Genomic DNA, 24,271 nt, shown 5'->3' with positions numbered 1-24,271 from the left:
TCAAAAAACAAACAAACAAAAAACTACCACTTCTGGGCCCTTTGTATGAAGCAAGCATTTTGCATAGACTCTTTTTTCTCTCTGATTTTTTAGGGCCACAGTGTAAGTATTATTAACCCCCACTTAAGATGAGAAAACTTGAAGTTCAGGAAAGTTAATGTGCTCAAGGTCACAGCTAGTCAATGGCTCAACTGGGATTCACATCTTAGGCTGTCAAACCGAAACTGTGTGCCCTTTTCGGCCGTCCACACCCCAAGGGGAGGTCATGCCAGGACCATGTAGAACGACGGTGTTCTGCTAGATTCTATGCTAAAGCGGCACTGTTCTCAAAGACAGATATTTTCTGAGCCAGTCTAGGAAATAACCTAGCTCCAGGGCAGTATTAGAAGAGACTGCCCTTACAGCCTTTTTTTGTTTTGTTTTGTTTTGTTTTGTTTTGTTTTTTGTGGTTTTTTTTTGAGATGGAGTCTCGCTCTGTTGCCCAGGCTGGAGTGCAGTGGCATGATCTTGGCTCACTGCAACCTCCACCTCCCAGGTTCAAGCAATTCTCCTGCCTGAGTAGCTGGGACTATAGGCGCCTGCCACGACACCAGGCTAATTTTTTTGTGTTTTTAGTAGAGACGGGGTTTCACCGTGTTAGCCAGGATGGTCTCAATCTCCTGACCTTGTGATCCGCCCGCCTCGGCCTCCCAAAGTGCTGGGATTACAAGCGTGAGCCACCGCACCCGGCCGCAGCCTGTTTCTTTAGCACAAGAGTCTGGTCAGAGCTAGTGGTCTGGAATTCTTTCCTGACTCCGGGAGAAGCATTTTGATTTGGGGCACTCTCCTCCCATCCTCATGGCCTCTCCCCACCCCTTTCACCCTGAGGAGAAAAGTAGGCTTTGCTTTTGTCCAGAGACTGTCCAACTGGAACCCACCTGCAGATCAACGTGGACATCAACCCACTGCCTTCTGCAAAGGAGGAGGTGGAGAGGGTGAGGGGAGGGGAGGGAAGGGAGGCAGGAGGGGCAACTCAGTGCAGCCACTTTCCCGTGCCCCCTTCCAAGTGGGAAGGTAGGGCTGTTCCGGAAGGGAGAAGCAGTAGTTTTGAAAACCAGAGAGCAGTCTGCACGTGGAAGGCAGAATTTTTGTTCTGATGAGACATTAGTAGGGCAATGGCTGGTTTTCATTATTTGAAAGCAGTACAAGCACATTGTCAAATAACTTCACCTCATAAACATGGTTACATAAGAGAAAAGCCTGAAAACCACCTGGAGGACCCAAACCGTAAGAACTCTAGACGCAGGCAAGGCAAACAATTTCTGAAGATCACTTCTAACCCCAGTCTCTTAAGTTGCAGCCTTCCTTCCATTCTTCTGGGACTGAAGTTGGGAGTGGTCTGTAGCATTGGAGCCACGGCGGAGGGGTTGGAGTGGGGTGGTGGAATGGAGGTATGATTCTCCTTTTCTGTATGAGTAAACAAAACACAAACAGAACAATTAAAGATAAAAATGTGGCCTAGCACAATGGCTCACACCTGTAATCCCAGCACTTTGGGAGGCCGAGGTGGGTAGATCACTTGAGGCCAGGAGTACAAGACCAGCCTGGCCGACATAGTGAAGAGACGGGGATCTCTACTAAAAATACAAAAATTAGCCCTACTCGGAATGCTGAGGCATGAGAATCACTTGAACCCTGTAGGCTGAGGTTGCAGTGAACCCATATGGCACCACTACACTCCAGCCTAGGTGACAGGGCAAGACTCAGTCTCAAAAACAAAAGGAAATGAAAACAGGACCATTAAGAGGAAAGGAGGAATAGAAGTCAAGTACCAGGGATGAATTAATGACTGTAGCTGGGACTAAAGGCCCTGCTGTCATTGAAAGGGAGGTCTGAGTGAATTGTATTGGAAGAACTACACTTTAACTTTGCTCAGGCAAGGAGCCCTGAGGCCTACCTTTTTTTTAAAGCTTCAGTTGCCACATTTGTAAAACAAGGACTTTGAATATGATGGTTCTGAAACTGCCTCCAAGTTTGGAAACTTCTGATTCTGAGATGCCAAGATATTTTCATTAAGTGATGCCCAATTCTTCCATCTCAGTACCTTGGTAGTCATGTGACTAACTGCTCAGCTTTCCTGCTTTTGTGCGATCATTACTGCCAGTTCCAAGTGCATTTGGCTGCCAGAAAGCAAACGTTCCATGTGTGAACCAGGGATATATATTGCTATGACAGTAGGTCTGCACATTGGAGGGATGCTGACTTAACCTGAAACAGCACTAAACACAGTGTCATCTCCAGCACATTATTCGGGGGCCTAGGCCTGCGCAAAGCCTTCTAATTTGCTTTTAGATGGCATCAATATTTGTTCCTCAAGCTTTTGAGGAGCCAAGAATCAGAGTCCTAGGAATCTTATACTTTGTACCTATGTTTCTATAAAAGTTAGCAGGTCTACCCCTGCTGCTTTCAATCAGGTGGGATTTGTTACACCTGGACCATCATTAGCCAGCTTAATAGCTGAAGTTGTACTTGATATGACCTAGGGTTGGGGCTGGAACCCGTCCTCAGGAGGCGCTTGCTGGGGAGATCTATGTATATCACTTGACTAACACAGTCACAGCAAATGGTCATGTTCTCTCAGTAGCAGCCCACACATAGTTTCCAGAAGGCATCAGTAGCTCCTTATAGGTACCTCAAACCTACAAGTCCATAAACGGAGCCACAGGTTAGGGTGGGAATGGGGATTTTTTTTTCTTTTCCGTTAATTCTTACACAGCGTTCTGAGTGCCATCACTGAGGCATACACAAAAAGTAGAAACAAAGAAAAGCACCTTCAGCATAGAGGTTAAGGACACAGGCTCCTGGGCTTGAATCCTGGGTCTGCCGCCTCCTTGCTGTGCTGTCTGACCTAGGGCAAGTGACTTCACCTCTCTGTGCCTCAGTGTCTTATAAGACTATTGTGAGGGTTAAATGAGTTAATTCATGTAAAGCACTGTGAGTAATGACAGCCCCATGTAAGTGTGACTGTTATTGTGGCAAGTCCTATGGCAACTGACTTAGACATTTATTTAACATTAACTACAGTTCTTTTTGAAAGGGAAAATACAGGAAATTACTGAGTTCTGCCACACTGGATTGTAACAAATGTCTGTGACTAGGGGTACGTAGGAGGAAGGAAATAAACAGATGGATGGACCAGGCCCTTGTTTCTTTTACTTCCTGCTACATAAAGGGCTTTGTACTGTGCCTGATTGCTTTAATTTTGGGGGACTAAATAATATGAATTGGAAATCTCTCCATGTCAGAATATGTAGATCCACCTTATTATTTTAACTGTTGCAGAGTATTACTTACTATAGATCTACACTAGGTTATTTACATATTCCCATATAGTGATTGACACTGATCTAATGTTCATTGTGTACTGGATGTGGGAGGGAACATAGGTGCTAAAGCAGGGTTCCCAAGAGGTTTGTAATTTTGAGGGTTTGTAATTTTGAGGGGGAATTCAATACTTACATAAAATAATTGGAAACCAGTACAAGAACCTGTGTATAAAATATTAAACTGGATTGAAAACTAAGTGTCAATACTAGTGTAATACTCAGTGGTGGGTGAAAAGATGGGATTTAATAGGAAATAACAACACAATGCATGCATATATTGGAGTGGAGGCCCTGGCTCCTGGAAGCCCTGGCTGGAGTAGAGAGGAAATTTACCCTCTAGTTCTTCCAGCCTCCCTGAAAAATTACTCAACACAAGAAGGACAAGTCTACACTCCCTTAACAAGCTACAACACAGGAGCACACGGGTGTCTCTGCAGGAGGTGGAATGCAGCAGGCCTAGGTGCTCTCCTGCAACTGGCTCAGCATGTGGGCAGCACCTTCCTCCTAAAGCATAGGGGTGCAGGGGAGAGTTCCCACTCCCACCTTCTGTTAGAGGCCAGTGTTGTTTTCCCTGAAGCACAAATGGTGCCGGTCCTTCAAGGTACAGTGACTCTGCTGAAGGAACTGGATTGAGAACTCCCTTTTTTTTGAGGTCCTTAATCCTCTGTTTGGCCCTGATTCCTTGGGAAGAACTCACAGGGTTGTGAGAACAGTTCCCCATAGGGCCGAGCTGAGGACATTCTGTGCCTAGGTATTCATAAGCCGAGGCTGTATTTCTTCTACCCCACCCGTAAGCACGAATCACTAACCTAAACCAGCAACACCTGGTTGCCACAGGGAATTGGGTTGTGTCAAAGCCCACACTTAGCATTCCTTCTGCAAGTCGCTACCCAGCAGCATTTGGGGTACATTAATTGCGGTAAACCCTTTTTTTTTTTTCTTTTTGAGATGGAGTCTTACTCGGTCGCCCAGGCTGGAGTGCAGTGGTACGATCTTGGTTCACTGCAACCTCTGCCTCCAGGGTTCAAGCGATTCTCCTGCCTCAGCCTCCTGAGTAGCTTGGATCACAGGCGCCTGCCACCACGCCCAGCTAATTTTTGTAGTTTTAGTAGAGACAGGGTTTCACCGTGTTGGTCAGGCTGGTCTCGAACTCCTGACCTCGTGATCTGCCTGCCTCAGCCTCCCAAAGTGCTGGGATTACAAGCGTGAGCCACTGTGCCCAGCCTTTTTTTTTTTTTTTTTTTTGAGATGAAGTCTCGCTCTGTTGCCCAGGCTGGAGTGCAGTGGCACAGTCTTGACTCACTGCAACCCCCGCCTCCCAGGTTCAAGCAATTCTCCTGCCTCAGCCTCCTGAGTAGCTAGGATTAGAGGAATGCACCACCACACCCGGCTAATTTTTGTATTTTTAGTAGAGGTGGGGTTTTACCATGTTGGCCAGGCTGGTCTTGAACTCCTGACCTCATGATCCGCCCGCCTGGGCCTCCCAAAGTGCTGGGATTACAGGTGTGAGCCACTGCGCCTGGCCAGAATTTCCTTCCTTTCTAAGCCTGAATAATATTCCATTGTATGACTATATCGCATTTTGCTTATCCATTCATCTGCCAGTGGACACCGGGTTGTTTCTGACTTTTAGCTGTTGTGAATATGCTGCCATTAACATCGGTGTATGGGTATGGGAGTCCTTTCTTTCAATTTTTTTGGGGTACACACCTAGGAATGAAATTGTGAAGTCATATGGTAATTCTCTAACTTTTTGAGGAACTGCCAAACTGTTTTCCACAGTGGCTACATTGTTTACATTCTCACCAGTCATGCATGAGAATTTCAATTTCTCTATATCCTTGCCAACACTTGCTTTTTTTTTCTTTCTTCTTTCGTTTTTTTTCAAATAGTCATCCTAATAGGTAAGAAGTTGTATCTCATTTTGTTTTCATTTGCATTTATCTAATGACTGGTGACACTGAGACTTTTTTCATGAAGCTTGTTGGCCATTTGTGTATCTTCTTTGGAGAAATATCTACCCTAGTTCTTTCTCCTTTATTGAATTGAGTTGTTTTGTTTTCTTGATGCTAAGTTATAGGAGTTCTTTATTCTGGATTTTAATTCCTTAACAGAAATATGATTTACAAGTGTTTTCTCCCATTCTGTGGGTTGTCTTTTCACTCTTTTAATTTTTATTTATTTATCTATTTATTTATTTATTTTGAGATAGAGTTTTGCTCTTGTTGCCCAGGCTGGAGTGCAATAGCATGATCTCAGCTCACCACAACCTCTGCCTCCCGGTTCAGGCTATTCTTCTGCCTCAGCCTCCCAAGTAGCTGGGATTACAGGCATGCACCACCACACCTGGCTAATTTTGTATGTTTAGTACAGACGGGGTTTCTCCATGTTGGTCAGGCTGGCCTCGAACTCCCGACTTAAGGTGATCCGCCCGCCTCAGCCTCCCAAAGTGCTGGGATTACAGGTGTAAGCCACTGTGCCCGGCCTATTTATTTATTTACTTTTATACAGAGTCTTGCTCTGTTGCCCAGGCTGGCATGCAGTGGCACAGTCTCGGCTCATTGCAACCTTCGCCTCCCAGGCTCAAGCGATTCTCCTGCCTCAGTCTCCTGAGTAGCTGGGATTACAGGCACCTACCGCCATGCTCGGCTAATTTTTTTGCATTTTTATTAGAGACAGGGTTTCACCATATTGGCCAGGCTGGTCTCGAACTTCTGACCTCAGGTGATCTGCCTGCCTCGGCCTCCCAAAGTGCTGGGATTACAGGCGTGAACCACTGTACCCAGCCCTTTTCACTCTTTTAATAGTGTGCACAAGTTCTGTATTTTGATGAAATCTAATTTATCTGTTTTTTTCTTTTGTTGCCTGTGATTTTGCTGTCACATTCTAGAAATCACTGTGAAGTCCAATGTCGTGAAGATTTTTCCCTGTGTCTTCTTTTAAGAGTTTTACAGTGTTAACTCTTAAGTTTAGGTCTCTGGTTCATTTTGAGTTAGTTTCTGTATATGGCATAAGGTACGGGTCCAGTTTCATTCTTTTGTATGTGGGACTATCCAGTTTTTCCAGCACCATTTATTGAAAAGATTATCCTTTCCCCATTGAATGGTCTTGGAACCCTTGCTGACAATCAGTTTACCATATACGCAAGGGTTTATTTCTGGGCTCTATTCTATTCCACTGGTCTATATGTCTGTTCTATTGCGTTTAAATAAGTATACAGGGGCCAGGTGCGGTGGCTCATACCTGTAACCCCAGCACTTTGGAGGCCAAGGCAGGCAGATCACCTGAGGTCAGGAGTTCAAGACCAGCCTGGCCAACATGGTGAAACCCCATCTCCACTAAAAGTACAAAACTTAGCATGTCATGGCATGTGCCTGTAATCCCAGCTACTCAGGAGGCTGAGGCAGGAGGATCACTTGAACTGGGGAGGTGGAGGTTGCAGTGAGCCAAGACCACGCCACTGCACTCCAGCCTAGGCAACAAGAACGAAACTCCATCTCAAAAAAAAAAAAAAAAAGTATATGGGGACTGGGTGCAGTGATTGACACCTGTAATCCCAGCATTTTGGTGGGCCAATGGGGAAGGATTCATCTGAGCCCAAGAATTCTAGACCGGCCTGGGCAACATGACCAGCTCCTGTCTCTATTTTTCAAAAAAGAAGCGTATGGTTTCTTCCAACCTCTTGTACTTATACCATTCCCTCAAAGAGAAGGAGAATTAGGAGGAAAAGTCTCAAACACGAAAGAATTTAGTGTTATGGTGTCCTGGGTTTGAATGTTCTGAAGATGCCAGTAGATGAGCATTAAAATGTCAGGGTTGGGCAAACATTTTATTCTGTCTTGAACTCATCCCCCCTTAATATCTTAGGTACAACCATTCTCTACATTTTCTGTCTGTGCTACTAAACTTAGAGGACCCAAGTCAGGATTGGGAGGAGACTGATTTTGTATGTGTTTGGCCTTTACTGTAGAAGAAAAAGAGCTGCAACTAGGCCAGGCACAGTGGCTCACGCCTGTAATCCCAGCACTTTGGGAGGCAGAGGCAGGTGGATCACGAGGTCAGAAGTTCGAGACCATTCTGGCCAACATAGTGAAACTCCATCTCTACTAAAACTACAAAAAATTAGCCGGCTGTGGTGGTGTGCGCCTGTAATCCCAGCTACCAGGGAGGCTGAGGCAGGAGAATCGTGTGAACCTGCGAGGCGGAGGTTGCAGTGAGCCGAGATTGCACCGTTGCACTCCAGCCCAGGCGACAGTGCGGAAAAAAAAAAAAAAAAGAACTGCAACTAATCAACATTTATTTACTGAGCACAACTTATGTGAGGCACTATAACTTACATAAGTTGTGCTCAACTCATGGTGGCTTCTAGTCATATCGGGGAGGTATATATATCAAGGCGTGACTTGTTACTTGGAGATAGAGAAATGCGAATTGAAGTAGTTGGCAAGATATCCTAAGGTGGGGTCTTTTGGTTTTGTTAAAGAAGAATAAATTCAGATTCAGGAATGAATGAGGAGAAAACTGGGAATGAAACAGGCAGGAATGAGTAAGCTATCTGGGACAGTGCAAAAGCCTTTCTGACCACATCAGACGGTGTGTGGGGAGGAAAGAACAACTGGATAGGTGGGGTGGGGCCGAATTATGGAGGATTTTTAAATAACCAGGCAAAGGAATGTGTACTCGATTCAGTAGACAGTAGAAAACTCAAAAGTGGTTTGTTTGTTTTTTTACACAGTCTCACTCTGTTGCCCAGGATAGAATGCAGTGGGGCAATCTTGGCTCACTGCCACCTCCACCTTCTAGGTTCAAATGATTATCCTGCCTCAGCCTCCCAAGTAGCTGGGACTACAGGCATGTGGCACCATGCTTGGCTAATTTTTGTATTTTAGTAGAGATGGGATTTCGCCATGTTGGCCAGGCTGGTGTTGAACTCCTGGCTTCAAGTGATCTGCCCGCCTCAGTCTCCCAAAGTGCTGGGATTACAGGCGTGGGCCACTGCACCCAGCCTCAAACGTTTTTAAATGACAATTTTTTTTTTTTTAAATGGAGGAGTGGGGCACAGTTTTAGGTAGGTTGGTTCAGGAAGGGATGCAATATAGATTAGAGGGCAGAAATTGATTCAGTTCTCAGAGAACTTCCCCGGAAAAGAAAGTCATAGATCTTTGCCCCAAGCCCAATGCCAAGCTGAGGTATCTTTCACGACGTTTCTGACTGAAATCTACTGACAGAAAATACACTGGATCTAAGATCTTCTGAGATCTTGCCCAAGCTTAACCCGGCCCACTAACCTTTTGTGCTAATGGCATGAAATGCCCACACTTGGTTCTGGTTTGGGCTGGCACCCTCCCCGGCTTGCCTCACTGTGGTGCCATGTTTCCAAAGCTTCCACACTCCAGAAAGGGCTACAACTTTAGTTTCCTCATTTTTACAAAAGGTCAGGTTTTCAAAAGCTTGGATCAGCTGGGATTTGTCTATGTTGCTGAAGATACATGAAAATGGGGACATTGCAGTTGACCTTTAGGGCCTTCTCTCCACCCCCGCCCCCATCTCCATCACCCCAGAGCTAAGCCTCCTCAGGACCTAGTACTTCTCTTCATGCAGTGGTTTCTCACACTGCTGAAAATTACCTGTGACTCATACAAGTGGTTCAAGCTGCTCAGTCCCAGAAAGGAATGTTGAGTCTTGCCAGCTGACATGTTGGGGTCACAAGAAAGAGAGAGCAAGTGTCCTGTGGGCTGGAATCAGGGGAGATGCACAGACACCCTGTGAACATTCCAGAGTGCGGGGCTGAAGAATGGCCTGAGAGGTAGATTTCCCTGTGGTCAGAGGCTAGCTGCAATTTTACCCTCCCTTCCCTGCCCAAACACTCCTGACATTGGAATTTCATCAAATGGCTACCGTGTTTGGTTTTCAACCAGGACAAACAAAGAAAAGAGATTTGCTTTCCTGTCTGCTTTTGCTGAATGGAATCTCTGATTCTAATTACCAGCGTGCCTTAGACACCCTGGGGCTGGTTAGGACTTTAAAACCTTAAGCACACAGGACTCTCAGCTTTACTGAATCTTTTTCCATATCCTGAGCCCGAGTTCAAACTTATCCTCCCGGTCCCCCATGTCCCTTCAATCTCTGATTAATTCTCCAGTCAACTTCCTGCTAATAGTCCACCCACAAATTGCTATTTCAGCTGAACTTTCCCAAAACTTGAGCATCCTTACCAAATATCTTGGACTTCCTCACAACCTGGTTATCTTCTCATCTGCCTGCCTTTCTGCAATAATTTTGAAGTGTTAAAAAAAAAAATCTCCTCTAATTTTCAAGAGCATGCAGGAAACTCAGCCCCTAAGGAGCACTGCAGAAATCTGGAGTTCTACTCTGTTTATACCTAAATCTAGCCTTCCAGGAGTTTCAGATAGTGTCCTGGAAGCATTCTTAATTGAAAATGGGGTGAGGAGCAAGACAGGGGATTGTGAATTACAATCACAAACAGTACACACATAACACAGCGACAGTCTTTGCATTTCTCATTTCTGATCCCATGGATCAAGAGGTAGAGGCAGGCCGGGCGCAGTGGCTCACGCCTGTAATGCCAGCACTTTGGAGGCCCAGGCAGGTGGATCATGAGGTCAGGAGATCGAGGCCATCCTGGTCAACATGGTGAAACCCCCGTCTCTACTAAAAATACAAAAATCAGCCGGGCCTGGCGGTAGCGCCTGTAGCCCCAGCTACTCGGGAGGCTGAGGCAGGAGAACCGCTGGCACCCGGGAGGCGGAGGTTGCAGTGCACGCCACTGCCCTCCAGCCTAGTGAGGAGCGAGACTCCGTCTCCAAATAAATAAATAAATAAATAAATAAATAAATAAATAAATAAATAAAAAGGTAGTGGCAGCTCTCAGGTGAGTACATTCGCAGATGCCCACGCATGTCTGGAACACACCCCAGGGGTCATTAGAGACGCCCAGCAGAGGCGGGAGGATCTTCCGTTTGGCTTTCTTTCAGAACGTTTGTCCGGAGAGCATCCTGTTCTGTTACATGCATATCCACCGCCGTCTCCAAATTGCTAGGTTGAGCACAGGACTCAGGGCCCGGCACTGAGTTAGAAATAGAAAATGCTGTGAGTTAGAAATAGAAAATGAGCTGAGGAGTCCCGGCCCAAGGCCATGACAGGGGCCATTACTGAGCCCATTCCCCACCAACCTTTCTGCTGTTTCACTGCCTCTCCTCCTTCCCCTCCAGATCCCAAGCGCTTGACTCCTACCTCTTCTACGGCATTTTGAAACGTTTGCAAATGCACCCTTGATCCAAGCACGTACTGAAGAAGCAGCTCCCCCCAAAACATCTGGCGTGAAGTTGACCCCTTCTTCCTCCCCCGCCGTGTGCGTCTGTGTACAGGCCCGAAGCCTACTGGGGAGGGGCACGAGGCGGGGCTGGGGCGTCTCCGCAGGGAACCCTTCGCCCTGCCCAGGGCGCACACCCCCAGCCTTTGAGGGAGGAAACTGAATGGGGCCGGCGGCTGGCTCTCTTTGGGGATTTGCATTATACAGGCTATATTTAGAAGGCCGGAGCGGTGGCTCACGCCTGTAATCCCAGCATTTTGGGAGGTCGAGGCGGGCAGATAACCTGAAGCCAGGAGTTCAAGACCAGCCTGGTCAACATGGTGAAACTTCGTCACTACTAAAAATACAACAAAATTAACCAGGTGTGGTGGCCGGAGCCTGCAGTCCCAGCTACTCGGGAGGCTGAGGCAGGAGAATCTCTTGAACCTGGGTGACGGAGGTTGCAGTGAGCCGAGATCACACCACTCACTGCACTCCAGCCTGGGCAACTAACCAAGACTCGGTCTCCAAACAAAAACAAAAACAAAAACAAATGAAAAAAACAAATGAAAAAAAGAATTAAAAAAACAAAAACAAATGAAAAGAATTAAAAAAACAAAAACAAATGAAAAAAAGAATTAAAAAAAGAATTAAAAAAAAAAATAGAAGCAGCTTTCCTGCTGATAGAAAGCAGTGGCCAACTCTGCTATAATTACAACTGAAGAGTCACTTTCTTTCAAAAACTCTATTTTCAGATGTTTACCACTTTCTTTAAAAAGGAAAAAAAAAATTGCCTCAAAGGCAGGCAGTCCCCAGGGCGTTTCTGGTCTCCTGGGGAAGGAACCTAAGAGCGGTTTGGTAAAATTCCATTTTGCTATCTTGGTGTTACCTAAGGACAGGAACTGAGGTGGGGCTTTGGTGACGGCAGGGACTGAAGAGCGTTGTTTTTCATCGTCCGGGGTGTCCAGTTGTTTGGTTTTCCTGGGCCACACTGGAAGAATTGTCTTGCCCCACACATAAAATACAGTAACACTATGATAAACTCAAAAAAAAAATCATAGAAAAACTTCATGTATATATATATTATATATATAATTTTGTTGTTGTTGTTGGGACGGAGTTTCACTCTTGTCGCCCAGGCTGGAGTGCAATGGCGCAATCTCAGCTCACCACAACCTCTGCCTCGTGGGTTCAAGCGATTCTCCTGCCACAGTCTCCTGAGTAGCTGGGATTACAGGCATGTGCCACTACACCTGGCTAATTTTGTATTTTTAGTAAGATAGGGGTTTCTTACTTACAGGCTGGTCTCAAACTCCCGACCTCAGGTGATCCGCCTGCCTCAGCCTCCCAAAGTGCTGGGATTGCAGGCGTGAGCCACCAGCCCAACCAAGAACTCATAAAGTTTTAAGAAAATTCACGAATTTGCTTTGGGCTGCATTCAAAGCTGTCCTGGGCTGCACGGGGCCCACAGGCTATGGGTTGGACACGTTTGCTAGACTGTCATGAAGTGAATTGTGTGGAGAGACCTGGAAGACAGGAATCCTGGGTTGTGTTGGACTCTCCCCGCCATTGGACCTGTGCTCCCTCCACCCAGGTAGCATCACAGTGGCCAGTGGAGAAGGGAGCCAGACTGCCTCGGTGCAAATCCCAGGCTCCTAGTCCTGTGGACCCCTTGCTCCTTGGGTGAACTTGGGAAGCTCCTCATCCTTTAGGCCCCAGTTTTCCCCCATGTAAAATGAAGATAATAATGGGACCTACCTCGTAGGATCATTGTGAGGATTAAATGAATTAGCACATGAAAAGAGTGTCATTACCGGAAAGGGGTCCCGATCCAGACCCCAAGAGAAGGTTTTTCGGATCTTGTACAGTAACTCTGGGCTATTCCATAAAGTAAAGTGAAAGCGAGTTTACTAGAGAAGGAAAGAAACACAAGAACGGCTACTCTATAGGCAGAGCAACCCTGAGGGCTGCTGGTTGGCTCTTTTTATGGTTATTTCTTGATCGTATGCTAAATAAGGGGTGAGTTATTCACGAGTTTTTTGGAAGCAGATGGAGATTTTCCCCCTCCCCCAATTGAGGACTCCTCCTTCTTTTAGACCATGTAGGATAATTTCCAGGTGTTGCCGTGGCATTTGTAAACTATCATGGCGCTGGTGGGAGTGTCTGTTAGCGTGCTAATGTATAATTAGCGTACAATGAGCAGTGAGGACAACCAGAGGTCGCTTTCATCGCCATCTTGATTTTGGTGGGTTTTGGTCGGCTTCCTTACTGCATCCTGCTTCATCAGCAGGGCCTTTGTGACCTGTATCTTGTGCTGACCTCTTACCTCATCCTGTGACTAAGAATGCCTAACCTCCTGGGAATGCCACCCAGCAGGTCTCGGCCTCATTTTACCAGCCCCTATTCAAGATGGAGTCACTCTGGTTCGAATGCCTCTGACACAGACACATATTATATAGGCATTACCATGGTTATGTTTTTTGCTTTCCCTGTCTGTCAAATTAGGAAATGCTGTTAATTGTGAGGTTGGTCACTCTGTACCAGAGTCAGAAAGAGTGTCCGTTGTGTGCCAGACACTCCTTGTAGGTGATGCTGTGACGAGACGCAGAAGCAAGGAAAGAACTGGCTCCTTCCTATGCAGTCTGAGATCTCTGTGAGAAGCCTTCTCCCTTCCCCTCTAGGAAGAGTGCTCATGGAGATCTCAGACTGCAGACGAAGGGAAACATCCACGCCCAGTTTTCCCTGGTGGAAAGGTGTGACACAGAGGTCTGCCAGAGGCTTGTGGCCCCTTCTCCACCCAGAGCAGCATCTCAGCTCAACCTGGGGATCCAATAAAGCGGTGCAGGGATCCTGCAGGCTCTGGCAGACTCAGCCTTGACCTTTGGATCCAGCTCTCTGTCCCCATGGCCAGTCTTCTCACTCCCAGGCCTTCTGTCTGGCACAGGGTGTGAAGGAGGAGCCGGCGGGCAGGGCGGGGAGGATGCGGCAGGGACAGGGACAGCACAGGAAGGACTCGGCCTAGCCGATTGAGATTTTTTTTTTTTTTTCTTTTTGAGACAGCGTCTCGCTCTGTCGCTCAGGCTGGAGTGCAGTGGCCCAATCTCGGCTCACTGCAACCTCCACCTCCCGAGTGCAAGTGATTCTCCTGCCTCAGGCACCCAAGTAGCTGGGATTACAGGCGCCCAGCTCTAGCTGAAATTTTGGCAGGGGTCTCTTGAGCAGCTGATGGGCTCCTGTCACTGCCCAGTCTGTCCCAGGCCATTCTGGCTCCACTTAAGCCCGGTCTTCCTGCCCCACGCTCAGAGCCCAGGTCTGGGCACAGTGGTACCATCCTTAGTATGTGTGTGGTATGCTGCAGCTGTGCCCACAAAGTCTGCCCCAGCCTCTCATGAACACCCAACCCATTCGAGGCTTTAATAACTAGAATTTTCCTTGCTTCACTTTATCTAAATCCTATCAAACTTGTCAAGGGCTACCTCAGTCTCACCTCCTCTAAGAAGTCTTCTCTCATTGCCCAGCGGACGTCAGTCTCACTGTCCTAAGTTTCCTAGTTCTCTATTTCATTCATTTAGAAATTAGAAATGTAGAAATGTACTTAATTATATTCTCAAAAAATATTTGAGCACCTGTTTGATCGCAAGGCAGCGGGAATGGGTGTTGGGGCATCCATGAAAATACAGGACAGGATCTTCTAACAAGAAGCTTAAATTCTAAAAGGATGAACAAAATTCTAAAGGCATGGCCTAGATAATTCCTTATTGCCATATGTTGCTTTTCAGGTTGGATGCTATGAGTTAATTCAAAAATAATAGTTAACAGTTGTTAGGTGCTTGCTATGGACCATCACTGTATTTAGCACTTTACACAAATTATTTTAGTCAATTAATGTATTTTTTTGAGATGGGGTCTGGCTCTCACCCAGGCTGGTGTACAGTGGTGTAATCACAGCTCACTGCAACCCTGAACTCCTAGGATCAGACAACCTTTCCATCTCAGCCTTTTGAGTAGCTGTAACTGCAGGCGTGTCTTACCACACCTGGGTAATCTTTTAATTTTTGTAGAGACAGGGTCTCGCGATGCTGCCCAGGCTGACCTTGAACTCCTGGGCTCAAGCAATCCTCCCACCTCAACCTCTCAAAGTGCTGGGATGACAGGCGCGAGCTACTGCACCAAGCTAAGTTATTTTATTTAACTCTTCAGAGTATCCCATTTCGTAGATACTATTATTATTATTCCTACTTTAGAGATGAGGAAACTAAGGGGCAGAAAGGTTGAGTGACTGCCTAGTATCAGCTAGTGAGAAAGCCAGGATTTGAGCCAGGCACCCTGACTCCATTGTTTATACCCTTAACCACAGCGCCAGATTTCTTCTGTGTTTCACCTTTTATGTTCAGCTAGAGTGAAACTCTTAAGTCCTGGAGAGCCCTGTGGCACTTAGTGCATCAATGCCTTTGTAGGTAGGAGGCTGTGGTAGGAGGTAGTCAATATTCAGGGATGCCTTGATGATCAGGCCCTGCAGCAGAGAGAAGAGTGTCCAAAGTTTCATAAGTTCTGGGCAATAGAATTGGGAAAAGCAACCAGGAGTCCAGCACCTAAATATTGCTGTATACTAACTCTTAGCTCCCACTACCTCCTTGCGAACGCAGCTCTTTTTTCAGGCCTACACCATGGTTCCCGTGAATGTAGCCAGCAGATATTAGGAGGGCTTCTTGTGAATACTTCTTCACTGGGTGGACACAGGCCCATTAGGAACAGGCCCAGAGGCCTAGTGACTTCAGACTAACGCTCGCCAGGACCAGTGAGGTCAAAACATTACCCAGAACTGAGGCTTGATGTCCTGTCTCGAGGACAGACTCATCCCATCCTATCTGCCGAGTTATAGTGATTGTACTTCTGAGAGAACAGGGAACACTTCAGGCAAGAACGTATCAGTCCTCATTCAGAGGGAATGATTCTCCTACATTTAATGAAACTCTTACAGCCTAATCCCTCACCTATCATGACATCTATTTATTTCATATTCATTGATCATCTACTTGGTACAAGAAACTATGGCTTCCTCCCCATAAAGGAGGTGATTCCAGTTTTAGACGCACATATCTACAAGATGAGTCATAGGATAACGATTATCCTATCAACCATTTATTAAAAATTGCTTATCCATTCCCTCTGTGCTAATAAGTGTTTTGTTAGACTCTATCTCATTTAATCTTTAAAACAAATCTGGATATAATTATTCCACATGGTGGACCAAGCTCTGAGAAGGGACTTTATAGTAGAGTCTGCTCCTAACAACTATACTGTCCTTCTATACTGTCCCTGAGAGGTCCAGACGGTGAGGACCGTGGAGAACAGAGGCCAAGGTCCCTATTGGCTTAGCTGACCAGAAGTAACTGGAAAAGACTCCTGTAGATGTTCCCTCTTCTAATACTGCTACTCAATGCTTTCTTTTTCTTCATTGTAGCCTCCAGAGAACTCCCAAATTAATTTTTCGAAGATACAGCCATGATCACCACAAACTCTGCTCAAAAACCTGCAGTGATTCCCCTAAAATTCCCAAACTACTCTTCAGCCTGAAACGCAAGGTCTTGACTTCACCTTGGCTTTCTGACCTTGTCTCTGTCTACTCCCTCTCCCTATGTTCTTGCCAAATAGAACTACTTGCTAGTCTGCATGTAGGTCCACCCCGCTGCTTCCAAGGCTCTCTACCATTCCTACCACCTAGAATGCCTTTTCGTCATCTTTGCCTCTCCAACTCTTACCCATCCTTCAGTGTCCAGCTCAAATATCACTTGCTACATGATAGTTACTAAGCTAGGGCCGTAACTTTTTTTTTTTTTGAGACGGAGTCTCGCTCTGTCGCCCAGGCTGGAGTGCAGTGGCGCGATCTCGGCTCACTGCAACCTCCATCTCCTGGGTTCAAGGCAATTCTCCTGCCTCAGCCTCCCGGGTTGCTGAGATTACAGGCACACGCCGCCACGCCTGGCTAAATGTATTTTTAGTAGAGACGGAGTTTCACCGTGTTGACCAGACTGGTCTTGAACTGCTGACCTCAGGTGATCTACCTGCCTCGGCCTCCCAAAGTGCTGGGATTACAAGTGTGAGCCACTGTGCCTGGCCATATATATTTTTTATACCATAAAATGTGGTTTGTATGTCATTTCCTATACTAGACACCAAGCTTCTTGAAAGTGAATCCAGATTTCATTCATTCATATATTTTCCCATATTCCAGTATCCTGGTATATCTTTGTATTTTTCGGTATCCCCATACACTAGTATCCTAACCTAATTAGAGTTCTGTAAATATCTATTGGATAAATTGATTTTTAAAATCAAAGAGTAAAATACATAAGCAGAAGGACTGGTCTTCCCTGCCAATCTTCCTTTGAAGTGCTCATACCTTTACACATAGGTTGAGTCCTACAAAGCTCAGATAGAATGGAACCCAGCAGGGTAACATTGTAGAGAACAATGAGTCATTTGCATAGTACGATGGGAGGTAGAGTAAGAGGATGGGACGTAGAGTTCAGGGTGAGGGTAGAGGAAGGGCTGTAATAGCAAAAAATGAATTTCATTATTTGTCTTTTGCTTTTGTTTTTGAGACAGAGTCTCGCTCTGTCGCCAAGGCTGGAGTGCAGTGGTGTGATCACGGCTTACTGCAGCCTTGACCTCCTGGGCTCAAGCGATCCTCCTACCTCTGCCTCCTGAGCAGCTGGGACTACAGGCGTGTGCACCACCACACCTAGCTACTTTTAAAATTTTTTGTAGAGACAGGGTCTCACTATGTTGCTCAGTCTGATCTTGAACTCCTGGGCTCAAGCGATCCTTCTGCCTCAGCCTCCCAGAGTGCTGGGATTACGGGCATGAGCCACCGTGCCCAGCCTCACTCTTTGAAATATTGCCCAACATCCTGGTATTTGAATTCACCTCCCTTGCCTGGTGCACATCGTGGCACCCCAGCCAAACCTAGCAGCCTGGCCTGTCACTAGTGAACCCCAGATCCCTTCCTAGCCTGTCGCCTCTCACTCATCCCAGGGTACGTGCTGGTTGCAAACTAAGTCTAAGAGTGGATTTGGACTCAAGCTGGTAAATAACGACTGGACTTTTAGATTCAGAGTTTGGATGATGAGAAAAGTGAAGTTTTGAGTGGGTGGGAAGAAACCTTCCCTGATTTTGGCTGGTACATTCAGAGACTCACAGCACGAACAGACAGGGCGGGCTGGCGGGGCAGGAGCCCTGGGGAAAGGTGTGTTCACGCAGAGCCTGAGGCGAAAGGAGAGCTGCATGTGTAGCCATAGGGGAGGGGGACGGAGGCTGGGAGATGCTTCCTAGAGATGGGAGGCGCCTTCCGCTTCAAGAACCGCAAGTCTGCAGGCTCGCCGCTCCTAGGACAGGAACTTACAAAACCGTCACTGTCAGGAGGGAGTGCTGGCTCTCAGATGGACTCTGTTCCTCAGCCCCTCTCTTGCTTCCATTCACCCGCACCAGCTGCTCAGAGAACCTAGCCTGGAGCTGATGTCTGCCTTTGCGGTGTCGCGGCTGAGTGCGTGCTGTCTTCTGCTGACCTGGTCTTCCAAAATCTAAGAAGCCTACAACAGCCTTTTGGGAGATGGGACATGTGGAGGTCTCATTACAAGTTCCGTGGGACTTTTAGAGCTTAGATCTACGGACAACTAAGGGAAGGCAAATTTAAACTTGTTGGAAACAATCCATACAAGAGTAGGTTTTCCTAACCTGGGCTAGGGTGTCCGTACATTCCCAAGGGAGTCCGTGTGAACTCAGGAGGTGATGAACCTGCTGAAATTACGTGACAAGTTATTCACGAAAAAATAAAAATTAAAAAAAAAAAGAAAAGTTATCCGTATGTGGCTGCATCTAGGGTGGGGTAGGGGGTCCATCACCTTTATCTGATTCTGAAAGGGTCTGTGACCTGAAAAGTTAAAGAAACACATTTTTCTAGAGGATGAAGCTGGGAGCTGGGTGTCAGGGGAGTTTGGAGGACATTCTAACTCCTCCCACTTCCCATGTGCTGCAAACATGTGTGCAGTAGGAAACAATGACAAATACTAGGAAGTGGCAAAAAAGCACTTCTTAAAAAGGCCTTTAAACAAACAGAATCCTGAGCATTTTCCAGATTTTCTTATAAAAGTTGTCTTCCTCTCTGTAAGTGACCCACTTTCTTCCCTTCCTTCCTTTCTTCCTTTCTCTCTTTCTCTTTCTTTTTCTTTTTCTTTCTTTTTTTTTTTTTGACAGGGTCTCACCCTGTCACCCAGGCTGGAGTGCAGTGGTACAATCACAGCTCACTGCAGCCTCAAACTCCCAGGATCAAGCAGTTCTCCCATCTCAGCCTCCCAGGTAGCTGGGACTACAAGTGTGTGCCACCATGCCTGGCTAATTTTGTAAGAATTTTTATAGAGATGGGGGTCTCCCTATGCTGCCCAGGCTGGTCTTGAACTCCTGGGCTCTAGCCGTCCTCCTGCCTCAGCCTCCCAAAGTGCTGAGATTACAGGTGTGAATCACCATGCCTGATTGTACACTACACTACTCTTTCTTACTTGTCTCTCCTCCTAGTTTGTCTTCACTGCCACAGGGGAACCTCTTCTAGTCGCTGCTATTTCTTCAAGAAGGATGTGAGGCTAGAGACCCAGGACTGCCTGTTTGTTCGGTTGGACTTAGGAGCCATGTCCAGAAAGGACTGAGTAAGTCCTTCATCTCATCCAGTGGTAGCCAAACTTTTCAAGCCTGAGTACCTCTTTAAGACTTCAAATGTAATCCCAGCCCTCTGGGAGGCTGAGGCAGGTGGATCACCTGAGGTCAGGAGTTCAAGACCAGCCTGGCCAACGTGGCAAAACCCCATCTCTACTAAAAATACAAAAATTAGCTGGGCGTGGTGACGCACACCTGTAATCCCGGCTACTTGGGAGGCTGAGGTGGGAGAATTGCTCCAACCCAGGAGGCAGAGGTTGCAGTGAGCTGAGATCCTGCCACGCTGCACTCCAGCCTGGGTGACAGAGTGAGATTCCGCCTCAAAAACAAACAAACAAACAAACTTCAAAACCACGTTTGGATCCTTCCAAGTCATTGTAATTGTACTTTTAGTATCTACAAATGAAAAACTGCGTGCTGATAAAAGCTACCATGCATTCAGTAATACTTTTCACATCTATCTTAAAAATTATAGCAGCATCTCTGTGCATTTGACAAACAGCACAGCCTTTCCGTGTGAGATGCATCATCTATTTGTTCTCCAGGCAACGTTTGCTGTGCGTCTGGATCAGGGACCCCATATACTGTCTGAGACCCTCTCGCCTTCCTGCAAAGTGGGGATCGCTGGTCTAGTTTAACCTGTTTGTTTTATAGATGAAGAAGCTGCGGTCTAGGAAAACAAAATTCCTAGTGAAGTAGTTTGGGGCCCGTTTCCATCCAGGTCCCTTGATTGTGTCCTGGGCCCATTGCAGGATGCCCACGAGCCATAGAATGGACACCCAGCGACGACGTCTGGTTTCCCACTCCCACACTGCCTGCGCTCTCCCCTCACTAGGAGGTGTCCAAAGGGCACCTGAGGGATGAGAGGACGCTTCAGGGCTTACCTGATCTGAGAAACAGTCAGACAAGAGGACGAACCATGAAACACCAGGCTCTGGCAACAAACTGGAGCACAAAGCCATGATGTGGCTGCCGTGGGCTCAGGGTGCCAAGCTGGGAGCTAAGCCCTCCCTCACTTAGTCCTCACTATAACCCTGACTGTTAAGGAACATTATCTTCACTTTACAGATGAGGAAACTGAAGCTTAGAGAGGTCAATGACAACGTCACACTGTTACTAAAAGCTGCAGAGATAGGATTCAAAGCCAACTCTAAATCCAGACCTTGAAATGGTAGTCACTATGCAATACGGCTTTATGCAAGGCTGCTGGGCTCAGGATACTTGGAGCTTCTTTAGGATCCAGTAATTTTGCTACCTCTTTACCCAAGGAATCATTCTAAACCCATCCCCAGCTCACCAAGAATGTGTAAGTCCCTCTCTTCCAGGAGACTATCTGCAGCACTAAGCATCCTGGCCACATCCTGCAAGGGCCCAGGAGGACTCCGCAGGCAACATGCAACCCTTGCAGGACACAGCGTTCTTTACATTCTAATTCTAGCTCACAGCCTGTGTACAGAGGTAGAAAGGGTGAGTCCTATGCTCGTTCCCATCTCTCTCCTCGGTTCACACACTGACTGCAGGGTGTGGGGCTGTATACAGATTGCCCCGCTCCATGAAGCTCTTCGGAACTAGATGAGCCCACACGGATTCTTCTCTTTCCCACTAAAGCATGTTCTCTTTGGCCACTAACATAGCTGCTGCCTTTTCTCTTTTTTGAATCACATATGAGAGTCTTATATCCCCAGCAAGCACCTTGCAAGCAGGGGCCAGGTCCTCAACATACTCTGTATCCTCTTCCCCAAGTGCCCAGCTTAGGGCTGGACACACCATCAACTCCTGATAAATACTTGCCGACACCATCCGACGGGCCTGACGATGAAGTGCGTCCCTCCTGGACCATCGCTTCTAGTCACTGCTCTCCTCAAAAGAAATTGCCGGCACCCGACTCCCCAACTATTTCTCCGCAAGGCACATGACCTTTCGAAGTTCTGGGGTTTGGTTTTGCTGCCCTTTCAGAAAGAAGCCTGATCTTTCTGATAAGCTCTTGTTTGTGGGAGCCCATGGAGAAGACACGAGACCAGTTTTTCTGTACCTGAGCAGGGCTCTCTGAGAGCTCTGAGAGGCCGTTGGAGGCCTTGGCTCCAAACCATCCGAGTCTAGAGCCAAAAGCCAGAGATGGAGGGAGTCGGGTGTTTGCTCTTCTCCCCTCTTGCCACCTTCTCAAGGGCTCCTGGTAACCAAGTGTGTTTGCCTTTTGCTACCCTGGGAGGCCGAGAGCCTCCTTTTCTCTGCAGACGGAGACAGAACTTCTGCAATAAGAGGCAGTTCGGCCCCTGATCTAAAACTGCAGTCTCCCTGGGGCCCGAGGCTCTGGCACCGTGACTGAAAGGGCCCCAGGCCACAGTGCTGTCAGACTGACCTTCACCGGGTCAACCCAGATCACTAACCAAAGCCTGCTGGTAGGATACATGCCTCTCTGAACCTCAGTTTCTTCCTCTGTAAATTAGACAGATCAGGCAAAACCAATCTCTAAAGTCCTTCCTGTGGTTCCAGAGTCCTAAAACGCCTCTGGGCATTGAGTCCTAAAATGCTGTTCCGGGGTTCCAGAATGGCATACCGCCTTCTCAACACTCCCCCCTCACCCCTACCTCATCACCAACTCTCCATGGGACTTTTAACCACACACTTCTAACCTTGGCATTGTCCAGCCAGGAGCTCCTACGGGTGCAGCTGGTCCTACTGACAGATCAGGGTTGCTGCCACCTAGCACCCTAGAAAACTTCCGAAGGGGAAAGAGGAGGCTTTTATGCAGTCTGACATTAAATCCGTAATCAGATTCCCCCCTTATCCCTTTCAGACTATTAGAGTACGTTATTCCCCGAATAATGTTAAAAACCGTCATAATATCTGAAAATTTTACCTCTTCTTTATTGTTGATGGAGTGATTTTACATCTATTATCTCATTGTAAAATCCTCATGATAATCCTATACAGAAGATAAGGATCGTTATTTCTATTTTGCAGACCAGATAAACTGACCGACGTACCTAAGTTAGCCAACCAGAATGATAAAGCTGAGTGTGGATGCTCTGTGTCCTAAACAGACACCACAGGGACCTAGAAGCCAGGAGCAAAACCCACATCCTCTTCTTTTTTGTTTTTATTTTGTTTTTTATTTTTTATTTTTATATATATATATGTTTTTTAATTTTTTAAACGTTAAAAAAAAATATATATATATATATATTTTTCATCCTTCTGCAGTTTTTTTGTTTTTTGAGATAGAGTCTCACTTTGTCACCCAGGCTGGAGTGCAGTGGTGCAATCACAGCTTGCTGCAGCCTTGAGCTCCCAAGCTCACGTGATCCTCCCACGTCAGCCTCCCGAGTAGCTGAGACTATAGGCACACACAACCACACCCAGCTAATTAAAAAAAAAATTTTTTTTTTTTTACCGAGTTTTGCTCTTATTGCCCAGGCTGGAGTGCAATGCAAAATCTCGGCTCACTGCAACCTCTGGCTCCCAGGTTCAAGCAATTCTTCTGCCTCAGCCTCCCGAGTAGCTGGGATTACAGGCATGCGCCACCACACCTGGCTAATTTTTGTATTTTTAGTAGAGACAGGGTTTCCCCATGTTGGTCAGGCTGGTCTTGAACTCCTGACCTCAGGTAATCTGCCTGCCTTGGCCTCCCAAAGTGTTGGGATTACAGGTGTGAGCCACCGTGACTGGCCTTAAAAATTTTTTTTATACAGATGGGGTCTTGCTATGTTGCCCAGGCTGGCCTTGAACTCCCGGGCTCAAGCAGTTCTCCCTCCTCGGCCTCCCAAAGTGCTGGAATTGCAGGCATGGGTCATTATGCCCAGACTCCCTTTTCTGGACACTTACTTTGCTGTGATAGAACTTGGTGTGAGCATTTGAAAGAATAACCTCAGTGTTACACAAATTATATGCAAATATCACGCAAACTTGGCTCTGGAGTGTTTGAACCAAGAACTTAGAAATATTTTACAAAGGAACAATGCAGGGTGGATTCTGTTCCTTCCCACAAGCAAGAACCAGAGGAAGCAGAAGAGATGGTGAAGGAAGAGGATATTGGGCCATTCCAACCTGCCTTTTTTTAGCTCTGTTCTTTTTTTTTTTTTGAGATAGAATCTTGCTCTGTCGCCCAGGTTGGAGTGCAATGGTGAGCTCTCAGCCCACTGCAACCTCCACCTCCCGGTTTCAAGGGATTCTCCTGCCTCAGCCTCCTGAGTAACTGAGATTACAGGCATGTGCCACCACGTCTGGCTAATTTTTGTACTTTTAGTAGAGGCGTGGTTTCACCATGTTGGCCAGGCTGGCCTTGAACTCCTGAGCTCAAGTGATCTGCCTGCTTCGCCTTCCCAAAGTGCTAGGATTACAGGCGTGAGCCACATCGCTGGCCCTACTTTGTTTTTTCTTCTGTTTTGTTTGGTTGTTTGTTGTTGATGTTTGTTGTTGTTTTGAGACAGAGTCTCGCTCTGTCACCCAGGCTGGAGTGCAATGGCGTGATCTTGGCTCACTGCAACCTCCGCCTCCTGGGTTCAAACAATTCTCCTGCCTCAGCCTCCCAAGTAGCTGGGACTACAAATGTAGCTGGAATTACAGGAATGCGCCACCACGCCCAGCTAATATTTTGTATTTTTAGTAATTTCACCATATCGGCCAGGCTGGTCTCGATCTCCTGACCTTGTGATCCTCCCACCTCAGCCTCCCAAAGTGCTGGAATTACAGGTGTGAGCCACCATGCCCGGCCTGTTCTTTCTTCTGATAACATCTGTGGGAGGGAGAGGGAGGCCTTTGGTCAGTCGGTGCCTGGGAAGACAGAAAAGAGCTGCCTGTGTTGGCGCCATTCCCTTCCTCTTCTTGGCCTGTGGCTCTTGTCTGGAGTGAGGCAGGATACGGGAGTCCCCTGGAGAACTGAAGC

General features: G+C 46.9%; 1 protein-coding gene and 1 long non-coding RNA gene across 7 annotated transcripts in view; one reads left to right on the top strand and one right to left on the bottom strand.

The window, feature by feature from the left end:
* Positions 1-24,271, top strand: part of NINJ2 (ninjurin 2) — a 96,647-nt gene that overhangs the window by 19,349 nt on the left and 53,027 nt on the right. The gene's annotated exons all lie outside the window — the stretch shown is intronic.
* LOC123567433 (uncharacterized) lies at positions 1,115-21,443 on the bottom strand. Of its 4 annotated transcripts, none has more exons than XR_012419841.1 (3): positions 21,178-21,443; positions 8,993-9,100; positions 1,115-1,446 (listed from the first exon to the last, which is right to left on the bottom strand). It is a non-coding gene; the product is annotated as an uncharacterized lncRNA (long non-coding RNA). The 4 variants fall into 4 exon arrangements; XR_012419840.1 differs by lacking the exon at positions 21,178-21,443 and adding an exon at positions 10,620-10,757 and having other exon boundaries at positions 8,993-9,128; XR_012419842.1 differs by lacking the exon at positions 21,178-21,443 and adding an exon at positions 10,620-10,757.

Source organism: Macaca fascicularis, chromosome 11, assembly GCF_037993035.2.
Source record: "Macaca fascicularis isolate 582-1 chromosome 11, T2T-MFA8v1.1".
Lineage (NCBI taxonomy): Eukaryota > Metazoa > Chordata > Mammalia > Primates > Cercopithecidae > Macaca > Macaca fascicularis.
The sequence above is the reverse complement of the archived record's forward strand: the minus strand, read 5'-3'. Positions and strand labels throughout refer to the sequence as shown.